General features: G+C 42.9%; 1 pseudogene across 1 annotated transcript; it reads right to left on the reverse strand.

Moving 5' to 3' along the window:
• Positions 1-8,556: 8,556 nt before the first annotated feature.
• On the reverse strand, positions 8,557-9,044 carry LOC307102938 (S-phase kinase-associated protein 1-like; annotated as a pseudogene). The gene has a single exon. The product of its transcript is annotated as an S-phase kinase-associated protein 1-like (transcript).
• Between the last annotated feature and the right edge of the window lie 8,170 nt (positions 9,045-17,214).

The raw sequence follows: 17,214 nt of genomic DNA on the forward strand, positions 1-17,214 counted from the left end.
CGGGAGGGGCCCGGACACGCCCCCATAGGTGGCCGATCTCCCCAGGCACCCCCGGGAGCGGCTGAATGGGCCCGGCTATGCCCCCCGGGGTGCCGATGGGCCCGGCCACGCCCCCCGGGGTGCCGATCGCTTCAGGCACCCCCGGGAGCGGCAGCATGGGTCTGGCCACGCCCCCCCGGGGTGCCGATGGGCCCGGCCACGCCCCCCGGGGTGCCGATGGGCCCAGGCACCCCGGGGAATGGCGACATGGGCCCGGCCACGCCCCCCGGGGTGCCGATGGGCCCGGCCACGCCCCCCCCGGGGTGCCGATCGCCCCAGGCACCCCGGGGAGCAGTGGCATGGGCCCGGCCACGCCCCCCGGGGTGCCGATTGCTTCAGGCACCCCCAGGAGCGTTGGCATGGGCCCGGCCACGCCCCCCGGGTGCCAATGGCCCCAGGCACCCCTGGGAGCGGCGGCATGGGCCCGGCCACTTGGCACCGCCATCTTGAACTTCTCAACGGCGGATATGCCACCCGGAGTCCCGCCCCCAGCCTCCTGCCGGCCCAATCGTGGGCATAGCGGAGGTGCGGTCAATTTGCATGTTTCTCTATTATAAGGTAAGATTTGCTCTTTACATGAGATCTCAATCAATCCTCTGGTTTTTAGCCCTTCTTCTAATATCCCTCCCTACAAATGGACCTGGTACTTCTAGGCCTTTTCAGTGGCAAGGATAAGAGGTGGAAAGTGCCTTGTAGTGATAAAACACCTTACTTTTTGTTGACTTTTCTCCCTGGCAACAATTCAATTTCAGCTTTCTCTGGTTTGCTACAACAATTATCGTTCATCTATTCCCTTTCTAGCTTCAAACTTTTTGTAGGCATTTCATCTGCTCTCTTTTCATCTTCATTTTCTTTCTTTTTGTTTTTTAATCTCCCATTTCCTTTATTCTGTTGGTTGTATATCTTTCTAATTCCCTTACTGTAGTGTTAATGCAGTCTTGGTAGGTCATGGGGATAAACATGGCATTAAAAATACCATGTTTAAATGGAGATCCTATTGCAATATGACTTACAACAATATTTATCGAAAAGAAGATTTTTCAGCCCTGCCCTTCTTCATAAGTGATATTATTGTCCGTGTTCCTAAGCAGATCATATGAAGTTACTTAGCTAGTCCCTGAGGAGGCTAAGGTCATTGACTTCATCTGGGACTGTTGGCCACGCTGTGCCTTCTAAGAGCTTACTTGAGTGGTAAATGAGAACCCTGCCCACAAAGAGATGTCCTGGTGCCAAAGAAAGTATGAAAATAAAAGCATGGGCTTTGCTTCTTAGCATTTATTAAAAGGTCATAAGGAAGCTTAGACTATTTTGTAGTGCTTTCTTTTTTAGAGCTTTTGTAAATTATTCACTTTATCAGCACAGTGGTCAGGATATTTCTCAATTTTTACCAAGAGATTTTGTTTAGAAGGTGTAGAAAATTTTAAATTTAAAGGTTGGAAAAGATGGATATACTGTGGATTTTAGGGAAAAACTATCCAGAAATGTTTAGACATAAAAAGGAAGAAATCTAAAGGCAAAACACATTAAAATAATTCAGGTCCAACTAATTGACATGATTGGTTTAAGTGACTGAATGTGGACTGCATATATGAAATTTCCATTTTTAGCTCTTATTATATAATTAGGAAAATGGTGAAGCCTTTTGAGACCTTCTGTTACAATTAATCCTTGCTCTGCTTACTTCAGTCTTTCCCAGCTCCTTGAAATTAACCTGGGTTGATGAAATGGTTTGATGTCTGGGATTTGTTTCAAAACAGTCCAGTGGAGGGGGTGGAGGGAAGTGAGTGGGTGCATAGATTAAACAAGATTGACTATGTGTTGAAAATGACTAAAGCTGCCTGATCAAGAATTCATTCTATTCTTTCTACTTAAGTATTTTTGGGAAAAATCATAATAAAACCTTAAAAGGAAAAAATTACTTTAAAAAATAGAGTTTATTTTTTAGAGAAGTTTTGGAGCATAGCAAAATTGAGTGGAAAGTACAGAGAGTTCCCATATGCCCCTTGTCATCCCCAGGCAGCCTCCACCACTGTCAGCATCCCATAGCAGAGTGGTACATTGTTTACACTCTATGGACCCACATCAACATAGTATTACTATCCAAAGTTTGTAGTTTACACTAGGGTGTACTCTTGGTGTACATTGTATGGGTTTGGACAAAAATATAATGACATGTATCCACCATTATAATATCATACAGAATGATTTCACTGCCCTAAAATTCCTCTGTGCTCTGCCAACTCATGCCCCTCTCTAACCCTCTAATCCCTGACGAACACTAATCTTTTTACCAGCTCCATACTTTTGCCTTTTTCAGAACAGTATATAGTTAAAATCAGAAGTCACCTTTTAAAATCACTACTCAAAATTAAAATCAACATCTTGCCACATAACATTTATTTATGTAAGAATAAAAAGAATGCAAGTATAATAAAATTCTTAAAAATGAAAAAAAAGCTGTCATTCCCACAAAAGCATGGGAAATATGCAGCAACTGCTGCAGAGAGTTATACCCCGTCTCAGGAATGATTACAAACCTATATCCTGTTTTCCCACTTGAATTTGCTTTTCTTCATCTTTCAAGTTGCCTCCTGGTATTCTTAGATTCCTTTGGGTTGGAGTCTTGCATTGGACATGCTTTTCTGGCTGGACCTTAACCTTCCCCTATAAGCCTCTACTCCACCTGATTGACTCAGGTAGGGTCCTTGCTCAGCTGTCCCTACAGAGGAGCAGACGCCAGGCTTGGGAGTAAGCCAGGTCATATACTTCCTTGCTAAAGAAGGACTCTGTTGGCCCTCTTTACATTTGCAATGCTGGATAATAATATGGTAATAATGAGGGGCATTTTTAAAATATAAAATTATTTGCCTTGACTAATTTCACAACAACCTTGAGAAGATAAACTTTAATATTATCTCCATTTTGTAGATGAAGATGCTGGGGCAACAAAAGTTAAGGAGGTGGGCCAAGTTCACCCTGCTGATAACAGGTGCATACACTCTGGACTGGGAATTAGGAGGTTGTGTTCTCCCCTTGCCTCCACTATAAACCAGTCATATCATTTGAAGAAGCCTCATAAACTCCCTGGGCCTGGCGATCCTGGGGTTGGACTAGCACTAGACTATCTTCTGGATCCCGGTCGTCTTTGAGGTTTTCTGTGTGGTGTTCATTCAAAAGGAGACATGCCCAGCCTTCCATGAGGCTCTTTTGGAGGTATTATTTTTAGTTAACTTTTCAGCTAAATGAAATATGTCGAAGTAGTATATGTAGCTTTACTTCTTTTCTTTCATTCTTGCATCCCCGAATGGTTCCTCAAAGTATGATTGATGACTGAGTGGCAGTGGGAAAAAAGCAATAGGAAATTACTTTAACAGATGGGGAAACTGAGGTACTGACAAGTTGAGTGAGCCATCCAAGAACACTCAGCAAGCAAGTGGTATTGTTGAGTAAAAATCATAGGTGCATTTTCTTCTCATTTTTACATTATTTATCAGTGGCAAATTTTCTTGGTCACTTTATGAGGTCATTTTTGCTTGGGTTAATGACAGAAAAAAACCTCTTGTTATACCTTTAATTTATAAAGTTATTCATTGTTCCTTAAGCAATGAAGGATAGATACATTTTTCTTTCAAAAATATATTTTTTATGGTTGATAGTATTATAGATATTTCCCATCCCCCCCCCCCCTTTACTCCCATCCTCCCATCTCCTACAACCCCTAGGTCTTCACTACCCTATTTCCTGTGTCCATGGGCTATGCATAAAAGTATATAAGTTCTTTGATTTATCTTTTCTTGCCCTCCCACCCCCACATTGAGTTATGTCAGCCTGTTCCATGCCTCCATGCTTTGGGTCTTATTTTGTTGGTCAATTCATTTTGTTCATTAGATTCCACAAATAAGTGAGATCATGTGATATTTATCTTTCTCAGATTGGCTTATTTCACTTAGCATAATATTTTCCAGGTCCATCCATTCTGTTCCAAAGGGTAAGAGATCCCTCTTTTTTACAGCTGCATAGTATTCCATTGAATAAATATCCCACAACTTTCTTTATCCATTCATCTACTGATGGGCACTTGGGCTGTTTCCAAATCTTAGCTATTGTAAATAATGCTGCTATGAGCATAGGAGTGCATATATTCTTTCTGATTGGTGTTTTGGGGTACGTTTTTCATTTTCGTCCAGTTTTAATTACTCTAAAAGAATAATGACATAAGAACGTAAAACAAAAACAAAAAAGTAGGTAAATTTAACATGACTTGTGTTTACATCACACATGGTGCTTGATTAGCAAGGTGACCAGGTGTGCTCAGTCAGTCCTGCTTTTTGCCTGTTGTCTGGTGTAATTATTAACTGTGCTCCCTTTCACTCTCAAAAGTAAACCATGAATTATATGCCCACTGTGGGAAGACCAGGTCAACATATTAGTGATTGCTTGTGTCCTACATTAGTTTCTATTTCAGCCAGAGCTACCTGCTTAGCCCCTTAAGTAAGGCTTAAATTAAGCTTATTCATCTACATTCTCAGGCCATCCTCAGTGAGTCCCTGTCTAGGACTGTTAGCTCAGAGTCATGAGTACTCTGGGTGCTCATTCTCATGCTAATAGAAAGAGCAGGCTTTGCAGTTAAATGAATCTGTTCTCCAACCACCGCTCCATGACTTAACCAGCCATGGGATCAGGTGGAGTTACTTGGACCAGGGTGTCCAATAGCATTTCTGTAACCCTATATAAAAAAGAGGGAATATGCAAATTGACTGTCACTCCACCACAAATATGGCAGTGCCCACAGCAGAGGTGGGGGTGGAGGGGTCCATAACACAAGATGGCTGCGCCCACAGCGGAGGTGGGGTTTCCGTAACACAAGATGGCTGCACCCACAGCGGAGGCTGAGTTCCCGTTACGAGCCTTAACAAGCAATCAGCAGGGACCTGAGGCTGTGCCCCCCACCCCTGCCCCCATGGGGCTTGACAGGGGACTTTAGTCCACGCCCCCCACCCAGCAGGGTTTGACGGGGGACCTCAGGCCATGCTCCCTGCCCTGGCACCAGGCCAGGGGACCTCACGCTGTGTCCCCTGCCCAGTGGGGCTTGATGGGGAACCTCAAGGTGCACCCCCTTGCCCCAGTGCTGGGCTGAGGGACCTCAGGCTGCGCCCCCTGCCCAGCGGGGCTTGACAGGGGACCTGAGGCTGTGCCCCCCTCCCAGTGGGGCTTGACGGGGGACCTCAGGCTGCGCCCCCCCTCCTGGCACCAGCCCAGGGGACCTGAGGCTGTGCCCCCCCACCCGGCGGGGCTTGACCGGGGACCTCAAGGCGTGCCCCCTGCTGGCGGGGGCTGACAGGGGACCTCAGGCTATGCCCCCTGCCTGGCGGGGCTTGATGGGGGATCTCAGGCTGTGTCCCCCACCCAGCAAGCTTGATGGGGGACCTCAGGCTGCGCCCCCCCATCCCGGTGCCAGGCCAGAGGACCTGAGGCTGCACCCCCCACCTGGCAGGGCTTGACAAGGATGGGACCAGCCGGGTCTGGATCTAGCCCAATTTGGGGGGCTGGCCGGGTCTGGGTCTCATGCAATTTTGAGGGGCACATGGGTGGGTGGGGACTTGACTCTGGGTCCCGCAGTGCACCCCAGACTCTGACAGGAGGGAGATTTTCATATACATTTTACTAATTTTGTTTCATCTCTGACACTTCTATTATAGAGAAAGGGCAAATAGCAATATTAAAATATTTCCTCTAATTCATCCCCTTTTAATGTGCACGAATTTTGTGCACTGGGCCACTAGTAATAAAAATAAAGGTAATACAGGAACCATTGACTCAGATTATTTATTTGAACATCTGTGTAAATGCTGATACTGTATTTTGTCCTGAGAAGATGAAAACTCAAATGGAAGAGCATGTTTTAAGGGCAGAAGTGAGTTCATTTTGGAGCATGTTGAGTTTGAGATACTTCTCAAGTAGCAAGATATGCCCCATTTGGCAGTTAGAAATATAGGTATGGAACTCAGGAAAAAAAATTGAGGATGATAAAAACATTTAGGATTTATTCATACATAAGTAAAATTGAATGCCATGGGAGTAATAACAAATTTTTCAAAGAATATTGTGTAAAGTCTTGTTCCTCAGAGCATGACCCATAGGCAAATATGAAAGCCAGCATCCAAGATGGCCCCCACCTCCAGATATTCATGATATTGTGTGATCTCCTCCTACAATAAAGAGGGCTGAGATGTAACTACAAGGGTATTATGTAAATGACAAAGTGTGACTTCTGAGGTCAGGTCATAAAGACTCTCGAATCATTACCTCTGTGGGAAGCCAGCTACCATATCCTGAGGATACTTAAACTAGCCAATGATCAGGAACTGAGGAGTCCTTTAAACAGTCATATGGGTGAGCTATACTTGAAGCAAATGATCCCCCAGCCCTACTTGAAATTCTGATGACTGGAGCTCTTGACAACATCTTATCTACAACTTCATTTGAGATCCAGAGCCAGAACCATCTAGCTCCCAGGTTTCCTGACCCTTTGGAAACTACGTAAAATCATACATTTGCTGGTAAGCTTCTAAAGTTTGGAGTAATTTGTATGCAGTAGTAGAAAACTAATACCATCAGCATCAAAGCTATAACCTGAAAGCTTGTTGAAATGCAGAATCTCAACCTTCACACAGAACCTAATGAAGTAAAAGCTGCATTTTAACAGAGCCCTAGGTGATTTTTGTGCACATTAAATTGGAGAAGCCCTGGTATAGATTTAAAAAAAAAAAAGAGTGTGCAGGAGAGTACTGATGGAGGGTGTGTGGTGTGTGGGAGGACTACTGTTCAAAAGTTGGGCCAAGAAAAAGGAGTGACAGAGGCAGAGGAGGAGTTGCTAGAGAGGAAGGAAGGACATCAGGAGAAATAAAATAACCAGGACAAAGAATTTACAAGGAAGGCGAGAGAGGAGAAAGTCTCAAGAAAGGAAATGTCACTATTATAAAATTATGCACAAGGTTTGAGTGAAAGAAGAAATAGAAAATGGCCATTTATGGTGTGGAATGCTTTTTAAAAGGTGTTCTTATATTGTAGAGATCTATACTGAAATATTTAAGGATGACATAATGTCTGGTGTTTGCTTCAAAATACTATGATAGGGGATGAAATGGTGGTATAGATGTGACACGCTTGACCATGAATTGTTAACTGTGGAAACTGGGGGATGGGTGCGTGGGACAAAGTAGGTTATACTAGTTGATCTATTTTATGCATGTTTGAAATATCTCATGTTAAAAAGCGTCGAAATGACCATAAAATTGCTTTAGGAGATTATGGGTGACTTTTGACAAAGTAAATTTATTAGTGTTTTAGAGCAGAGCATAGTGGGCTGAGGAGAAAAGATAAAAAATGAGGACAAGGAGTAGAGATTATTCCTTTCAGAAATTTGATTTTGAAGGAAAGGAGAGAGAACATAAGCTTCAAGGGGAGAAAATGTTAATGTGGAATTGTTGTTATGACAGATATCCAAAGGCTCTCTATAAAATAACGATAAAGCATAAAGATAACACTAAAATGATTATGACCCCACAATAGCCATCAACATCAGCCCCAAGGCTCTGAGGCTACCAGTTGCTGTTCTTTTTTGAAGACATTGTAAATTTTCTTTGAATTGCCTTAAGGGTCTCCAAACCTTCGATAATAATTGAATTACCAGAACTGCAGTTAAAACAAATGTTCGTATAAACAACTATTTATAATGATCTGTATAACACTCAAGTGGTGAAGGTACTACTCGAGTAGAAAATGTAAGGGTTGTTTACTAAAATCTCAAACAGAGGTGAGCGGCAAATCCAATAATACCAGCCATGGGGTTGTTATGAGGATTAAGTAACATAACAGTGCTCGCTATTACTTTTGTTCCCTTCATCATTATAAAATGGCATTTTCCAAAATGTGCTTGAAGGACACAAATCCTAAAGGATGCTAACAAATGTTATGAAAAAAAAAAGTGTTCCACGGCCAGATAAATTTAGGACATGTTGGGTTAATAGTTAAATACCTGTTCTTACTGTGGAACTTCTCAAAATCATTTGTACACTGAAGTGCTTTGCTAATTTCAAAAAAATATGCAATATTTTCAAACGGTTATTTTCTATTTCAGAAAACCTTTGCAAGTTGTTTTATTTACAATGCCAACATTTAAGAAGTCACTAAACTAAAGTTAACTGGACAATAAACTAGGCAGAAATCACTGCAAAAAGAGGGAAAGCCCCAAATGCCACTTTCTACAGAGAATTCACAATTCAGTTTTATTCAGAGCAAAGAACAAAGATCCTTTTGGTCATACTGGAAGAAACTCAGCCATAGGTTTGGAATCTGTACCCAAACCACACATGCAATGAGGACAATATTCTGCGAATACAATTGATTTGCTGCTGCATTTGTCTGCTATTTGTCTAATATCAACAATTATAAACAGAGCAGTGCAACTAGTATTTGGAACAATCCTTACAGTGTTACAGTGTCAGGCACAACTTTTCACTTCTCCTCATACCACTGGTTCTCTTTGTGTACCTGGGCTTCCTCTTCTTCAGTAAAGGTATTTTTGATATTGAAGGTCTTGCGAATCTCTTCAGGGGTTTTCCCCTTGAGCGTATTGGCAATAGTCTTGCAGGTAACATCAAGCAAACCTTTGATGTCTAAATAGTTTGCAGCCAGAATAAGTTCAATAAGTGTTCTGTGGCCAACTTTGAAGAATTCTTGGTCCCAAACAGGGATGTCATCTGTTCGCTTTTCTTGGTTCTCATCGTCCTCAGGAGGAGGAGGGTCATCCTTGTGGTGGGTGCACCACGGAATGACCTTTTTCAATATGGCTGCGTTACCATTGGGTAGAAGAACTGGCTCATCATCGCCTTCCTCATCCATCCCCAAATCTTCTAACATGGTCTTGAGAGTCACAGATGGTTTGGCAATTTCAACAACTCAAATATCTCTCCATCAGAACTCTGCAACTTAATTGAAGGCATGGTGCTTGGTCTCAAGGAGAGAGTGAGCCAGAGGCTGACGAGAGAGCGGGGCAGTGTCAGCAGACTCAAGAGAGAAAGGCGGAGAACAAGGCCACTCACCTTCAAACTGTTTTTAACCCTAGAGTTCTTGAAACTTTCAGGATTACTGTTTCTCAGCACCTACCTTGGGAACTAATTGCATTAAATTATGGGATCCATCTCATCATCACATGACTCTGAATACAGTTAAACACATCATCAGTGACAGTTCCTTATAGAGAAGTGCCCACTTTTACTTTTCAGGTCTTATCAGTTACTAATAAGTGCCTTATACATTCTGAACAATGAAATGCATCCTTCATGTGTCATTCATAAAGATTTATAAGGATACCAAATTCCCTTCAGTTCTCTAACATAATTGGTGTGGGTTTCATTTGTATATTTGTATTTGTTTATTTATTTAGTATCACATTTCTCCATAGAGTCTTAGGAGATAGTTTTCTGTAGTGGTTAAGAATATCAGCTCTAGAATCTGATAACCAATATGTATTCAGAACACAGCTGTGGGCCTTGGGGCAAATCTGTTGGGGAAAACTCTGATAAACTACATTCATATCTAGTATAATAGTTAGTTATCACCCTAGCTGGTTTGGCTCAATGGATAGAGTGTCAGCTTGCGGACTGAAGGGTCCCAGGTTCAATTCCGGTCAAGGGCACATGCCCAGGTTGTGGGCTTGATCCCCAATAGGGGGCATGCAAGAGCCAATCAATGATTCTCTCTCATCATTGATGTCTCTCTCTCTCTCTCTCTTTCTCTCTCTCTCTCTCCTTTCCTCTCTGAAATAAATAAAAATGTTTTTAAAAAATAGTTATCTAGTAAATTATGTTTTATTAATACCTTCCCTCTTGTAGGTGTAGCTCTTTAGAAGTAATATCTTTGTTTCTTTTATAAAGCCTCTACAGGTATTATTAAAAATGAGAACCCTGAAAAAAAAATGAGAACCCTGAACTGAGAGAGCCTACCATAAAGAATGACCCTGCTGCTAAGATTAAATGAGCAGGTATGAGTCTCTCCTTAATGAATGGTCAACATCCTAGGGATGGGGCTAGAGATCAGGATCTGTTTGGAGATTTGTCAAGAGTAGATGAAGCTAGAGGACACATGTCAAATTATTTTCATGGAAGATTACCAAGGGCTGAGCTGAAGAAACAAAATCTGTCATCAGAACCAAGAGGATAGATAGACATAGATACAGCTATAGCTACAGATTAGATACATAGATGAAGAACGATATTTATTTTAAGGAATTGACCCATGAGTTTGTGGGGGCTGGCAAATCCAAAATCTGCAGGCTGAAGACTCAGGGAAGAGATGATGCTGCAATTCAAGGACAAAAGTATTCTGCTGGCAGAATTGCCTTTTCTTTGGGGAAACTGTCTTTTTTTAAATTAAGGCCTTCAACTGATTGGATGAGGCCCACCACATTATGAAGAATAATCTGCTTTACTCAAAGTACATTGATTTAAATGTTAATCTCATCTAAACAATACCTTCACAGAAACATCTAGAATAATATTTGACCAAATATCTGGATACCATGAACTAACCAAGCAGACACATGAAATTAACCATCACACTCCTCTTTCTTCTTTCACAAACAGCTGCCTAACTTTTCTACCAGTTAGAACATTAAAAAGAGAATTAGGTTGATTCTTGGAAACTTGAAACTCATCATAGAGATGAGTATTAATTTTTATGCTCTCATTATTGGGCTCTTACATTAGCATGGCCTAATTTCCACTACCAGGAATAGGACGTGTGCTGTGCTAATGGGAAATGATATATTTAGTGTTTTGTATGATCATTCTTTAGTGTCTGTGTCCCTTTTATTGGATGAGAGCCCACATGGAGTGGCTGGAGGAAAGTGTCCTTTCTGCTTACACTAGCATTAGGAATAAAAAAGAGAGAAAATGTGTGTGTGCTCAGGAAAAAAATCCATTATTTTACAGTTATTTATGGTGTTATAATCAATATAATCATTTTCAAGTTCCTCTAGTTAGTAAGCTTTGCAGAGGATAAAGTCATTCCATATGAGCTGAAGCTAGTGACTGTGCCCATGATGGGTTCAATTCCAGTTATGCTTTAAGTAATACATGCTCCTCTGTAAAGTTTAACAACGAAGTGCTAATTTTGGGGGGCAATGTACTTGGTACAATACTGACAATAACTCATTAAAAGCAAAGACAATTCTTTTCAAACCTTGTATAAACATAATATGCTTAGCTGATGAATATGTTTTGAACTAGAAAATTTTTAATTCATTCAATATCTATATACCACAATCATTTTAATTTTCACAATAGGGTAAGTAGCCATATTCAGCTTACCAAACAGCATAATTGTGTGAAACCAGTCTTTGGAAGCATGATAACATGTCTTTTTGTTAATGCATGGGAACCTTTTCAGAATGCTTTATGTCCCCAAGCACTTTGAAACAGATTTCACAGTTGCAGCTCAAACAGATCTGTGAAGTAAGTAGGATATTACTCCATATTAAAGATAAGGAATAAGGCCCAAGCTGGTTTGGCTCAGTGGGTACAGTGTCGGCCTTCAGACTGAAGGGTCCCAGGTTTGATCACGGTCAAGGGTATGTACCTCGGATGCAGGCTCAGTCCCTGGCCCTGGTCAGGGAACATGTGGGAGGCAATCAATCGATGTGTCTCTCTCACATGGGTGTTTCTCTGTCTCTCCCTCTCTCTTCCACTCTCTCTAAAAATCAATGGAGAGAGGAAAGATGGTGGCGGAATAGACGGACGTGTCCTGAGCCTTGTCCTGGAGCGGGTAGAGGGAGCAGCTGAAACGAGTGGAATTCAGCCCGAATTTGGTGAGGCGACGCAGCTGGTGAGATAGTTTGCACCCGGGAAGGGCAGAAGTACCTGGAAAAAGGTAAAATCAAGGATCTAGGCAGGAGAATCTGCCGAGCCTCTGTGGCCAGAGGGGCAGGGGGAATATACAGATTGCTGGGCCGCGTCCCTGAGGACAGGCAAAGCATCAGTCTGTGAAAAATAATAATAATAATAATAATAATAAATCAATGGAAAAAATCCTGGAGTGAAGATTAAAAAAATAAAAGATAACAAATAAAGCTCAGAAATGATGTATTTAATGTTATAAGAAGATATCACCAACTGGGTGGCCTATAAACAACAGAAATTTATTTTTCACAGTTCTAGAAGTTGCAAGTCTGAAATCAAAGGTCCAGGCTGGTCAGGGGAGAGCCTTCTTCAGGGTTGCAGACTTCTCATTGTATTCTCATTTGGCAGAAGGGCACTAATCCCATTCATGGAGGCTCCACCCTCATGGCCTAATCACCTCCCAAAGACCACACCTTTTTATACCATCAGCTTGGTGGGGGGAATTTAATATAAAATTTGAGGGGGGTTAAAATCATTCAGACCAGAGCACAGTGTCTATGAACTGATAAGTGGTGAAGCTTAAAACGCAAACAAGTCTTAATTTCAAGTATCTCTTCTCTTTCCACTACACACTGCAAATACAGTCTCAATAAAGGACCGCATTTATATGTAACCTTCATTAGTGATCTTCTGTTGTAAATGTCAGAATATCAACTCAAATCAGCTTATGCAAAAAGGGGAATCTGTAGGTTTAGGAAATAAAAAGGTGCAGGGGTAGGTCATGCTCAGATACTGCAGAACCCAGGTGCTCAGCAAGCAGAAATGTATCTCCTGACCTATGTCTTGGTTCTGCACTTCTTTGTTTTGATCCCTATTCTCTGATAAGTTCTTCCAAAGATGGTCACCAATAGCTCCAGACTTATATTCTATCAGTCACCCACCCTAGGGGAGAGAGATTCACTCTGATTGGACTCAACTGGGTCAAATGCCCACTTTTAGAGTGAGCATGGGGCTAGCCTCATCTGTGCTGTGACCACTGATACTGTGGAGGACGTGCACCTAGAAGGAGAAATTTGGGTGCCAGTAGTAGTAAAACGTGGGCAAAGAGGGCTGGGCAGGAATCCCATCTGGGCACAGAAAACCGCTAAGTACAATAGCTGGCATGTTATCTGTATCTGCTTAGGGGAGTGAGCAGAGAACCTGAGCCAGTGCAGCCACACCCCACAGGGCTAGTTAGACACGAGGCTAAAAACTGCTGAAAATCCAGTTAGCTCAGCAGAAGACAAACTGGAGAGGTTGTCCAGGACTCAGAGGAAAATGGTGAAAGTTGTAAGTGGGACAGGTGAAAGGGCTCCAATCTGCTAGTGAGAGGAATTTCAGAAAGGGATGAGAGAATCCTAGCAGAAGCAGTAATCAAGGAAGGAGATGGATTTCTTGATCCAAAGAAGACCCCAATCTGAAAATTTAGAGCAAGTACCATGTGTCAGGCAAATTATTGGGAAAAAAAAGCTGCATATCTGATTGCATTCTGATAGAATTTTAACACTTTAATGATAAAGAAGAAAGGAGAAGCATCTAGGAAAAGTAGTTATACACAAAGCAATGAAAACACCAGGCTGGTCTCAGTCTTCCATGCAACACCCAGTGTTAGAAAGAATCTGGGCCTGGTACCTCTCAGAGAGCAGAGCCCGAGACAAGGGCTTGAGTGCAGGCACTTGATGTGGGGCACTGTCAGAACGAAACAGTGAAGAAAAGCTGATACCAAGTTGCATTTTGAGTTGGTTCCTGCTCTGGATGACTGGACTAGGGCTTGATACCTCTGGAAGCTTCTGAGGATTTCAGTGAGAGGATTCCAGGATTGTCTCCCTGAGGGAGTATTGATCCACCAGCTCTCATCCCTCATTGGTTAAGAGTTGCCTCATTGGGTATTGAGTGCAGACTGAATTCCCACAGACCTCAGGGCAGAAAGGAGGAGCGCTTGGATTGCTAGTAATCTAAGAATGTTTCTCAGCCATTCTTTGCCTTTTAGGACAGTGACTGTTTGAAGTATTCAGGCCCACTGTTTTGTAGAAGAAATCTTACAGGTTGTGAACTTTTTGACTGGGAAGAGCATTACCAGAGGGTCAGAAAACCGGGATTCTAATTGACAACCCATCAGAAATTAGCTGTGGGGCTTTTGCCTTCTCCGAACCAGTTTACTCATCTTTGAAATGGGCCTGACCCAGTTGTCTTACAGAGTTCTTTGGACGATACAATGAGACAATGGATATGGACTTACTTCTGTCAACAAAAGTTTACTGCCATCAATCCAATGCTAACAGGAGTCCCAATCTGGGGTACAGTAAAAAGGAGAAACTTTGCCCGGCCTGTGTGGTTCAGTGGTTGAGTGTCAACCTATGAACCAGGAGGTTACAGTTAGATTCCTGGTCAGGGCACATGCCTGGGTTGCAGGCTTGATCCCCAGTAGGGGGCGTGCAGGAGGCAGTTGATCAATGATTCTCATCATTGATGTTTCTATCTCTCTCCCTTTCCCTTCCTCTCTGAAATCAATAAAATATTTTTTAAGGAGAAATTTTCAGGTAAACAGTGTACAAACTGGGGAAAATAGTCTCTGGAGGAAACCGAGAATGTGCTACCCTGAGACAATGGGGAGGCCTCCTTACATAGAAAAAGTGTCCAGCAGGGTCCCTGGTTGGTCTATTATTATGCAAAAGAGGAATCCAAATTTGCACAGTTTGATTGGTTTAAATAGCATGGTCAAGATTGGTGAGAATTATGTGTTCTGATTGGTTGTTGTGGAGCCACTCTGATTGGTCAGTAAAGACCAAATGAGTATTAATAACTGTGCAGCTCTGATTGGACAGGGCAAGTCTCAGCCGGTTGGGCTCAGAGTCTGCAAGCAGTGCAGGTGTCTTGGCAGCTTAATCTGCCACTTTCCCCTGATATGCATGTGTGTGTGAGAGGCCTCTGTAAACAATGGCTGCTGGACTCTGATTATGAATTTGGGTCCAGTTAATCATAAGCAGTCCAGGCATATTTCTTCTTCAGGTCAGCACTTCAAAACTGCAAGGCATTATACAAAATGAAGGCATTGTTTTAAGTTGTGAGTTATTGCTACCGATTTTTAAATGTCATCATTTGTATGTGTTGTTCTTACTGATTCTAAGAAGACTATATCTGTCTTCCCTTTCCTTCCTCCCCTCCCTTCCCTTCTTCTCATCCCACTGTGCATGGGCACACATACCTTTACCTCTAGTTTTTTAGAATGCAACATACACATACATAATACTCAGTTAAGTAGCAAGAGGAAAAAGTAACACGTGGAAGATTTCAAGTCCACTGTGGCTGTATCGTTAGAGGAATATTGCCTACTGCTTAATCCATGGCCTTATCTGATGGATGTAATGGTGTATGTAACACATCTATAATAATAAAAGCCTAAGTGGCCCTAACTGGTTTGGCTCAGTGGATAGAGCGTCGGCCTGCGGACTGAAGGGTCCCAGGTTCGATTCCTGTCGAGGGCATGTACCTTGGTTGCGGGCACATCCCCAGTAGGGGGTGTGCAGGAGGCAGCTAATTGATGTTTCTCTCTCATCAATATTTCTAACTCTCTATCCCTCTCCCTTCCTCTCTGTAAAAAAATCAATAAATATATATATATTTTAAAAAAGCCTAAGCGACTGTTACGGTGGAATGAACAGACCCCCTTCTCCCCCCATCAGTGCGCTCCCACAGGGGGAGTGCCGCTCAGCCAGAAGCCGGGCTCACAGCTGGTAAGCGCAGCAGCAGTGGTGGGAGCCTCTCCTGCCTCAGCGGCAGCGCTAAGGAGCAGCGAGTCAAGTGGTAAGAAGCAGCGAGCAGGCAGGCGGTAAGAAGCGAGAGGTCCCAGACTGTGAGAGGGATGTCTGACTGCTGGCTTTGGACATCCCCTGGGGGGTCCTGGACTGTGAGAGGGCGCAGGCTGGGCTGAGGGGAACCCCCCACCCAGTGCACGAATTTTGTGCACCAGGCCTCTAGTAAAATCATAATACTAGAAGGGACCTGAGATAAATTCCAGGTCAGAGTGTTCATCTCCCAGAGGTGGCGTGACTGGTTCAGGCCACTGGGCTAATCCTGGGAGCCAGGACCAGACATGCAGGCTCCTCTGCTGCTTGTCCAGGGCTCTTTACCTCGCACCCACTTCCTGAGTTTATTCAGGTCCCAGGCAGCTCACTACAAGAACGCAGTCAGTTGGGTCTTCTACTCCTCACATCAGAAGCCTTTGAGTGACGTTCCAGAGCGGAGGGACAGGAGCTGGGCACAGACAGCAGCTCAGCTGGCAGAGGCCATCTGCTGCTCACAGAGGAGGTTCTACTCCACAAGCATGCGGAGCCACAGGGTGGCCATAATGGGTCGCCATTACTTTATTGACATATAGAACTTTATTTGGAAATATTTTAATGTTGCAGAAAAATTGCAAAGATAAGAAAATAGTACACATTTCCTTGTCGTCTCTCAACATTCTCCTGCCAGCGAGAGCCCTCCATTTTTCTTATCTATCTGCTTGTCTATCTATATATCAATCTATTAGTATGGACTCATGAATTCTTAACTTTTCAGTTGGTTTATAATTAATCATTTTGGTGCTCAAACAAACCCATGTTTGGCCAGCAGGAGTTCCTTCAAATTGGCACCTGTGCCCTTGTGACTTGCTCTTCATTTTTCGGTGGGAGGTGGGCTGGGTGGGCAGTGGGTGGGTGGATGGAGCACTCTCTTACTTTCTGACATAACGAGCTGTTTCAGGCTCATCTTGTGTCTCTCCTGCTCCAGCCCTGGAATTATTTACTACTACTTTTTTACTAGGTGGCAGCTATGGACTCAGGTGACTATGTAGAAAGAGGGAATCACAACTTTGGGGCAGGAAGACTTTGAACCTCTCTGTGACATGAGCAAAATAGAGTGCATACATAATGCAATAATCTGGCAAGCAGGCTTCTTATTATGAGAAAAACCAGATCTGGCACTTAACTTATCCTGTGGCTGTGTCCACAGAATAGAATAGCAGTTTGGAGCACAGATCTAGAGTCAGACTACCTGGATTCAAATTTCAGCTGTCATGTGCTATCTGTACGTCCTTAGGTCAAAGACTTAGTTTCTTCATCGGTAAAATGAGACTAGTAATGGTATTAACAGCATAAAGTGCTATAAAAATTAAATTAAATAATCCATGTAAATACTGAACAGAACCTATAGCACATAGAAAATGCTCAATAAATCACAGTTGTTTTTATCAATA

The sequence above is a fragment of the Cnephaeus nilssonii genome (genome assembly GCF_951640355.1).
Source record: "Cnephaeus nilssonii genome assembly, chromosome: 1".
Taxonomy (NCBI): Eukaryota; Metazoa; Chordata; class Mammalia; order Chiroptera; family Vespertilionidae; genus Cnephaeus; species Cnephaeus nilssonii.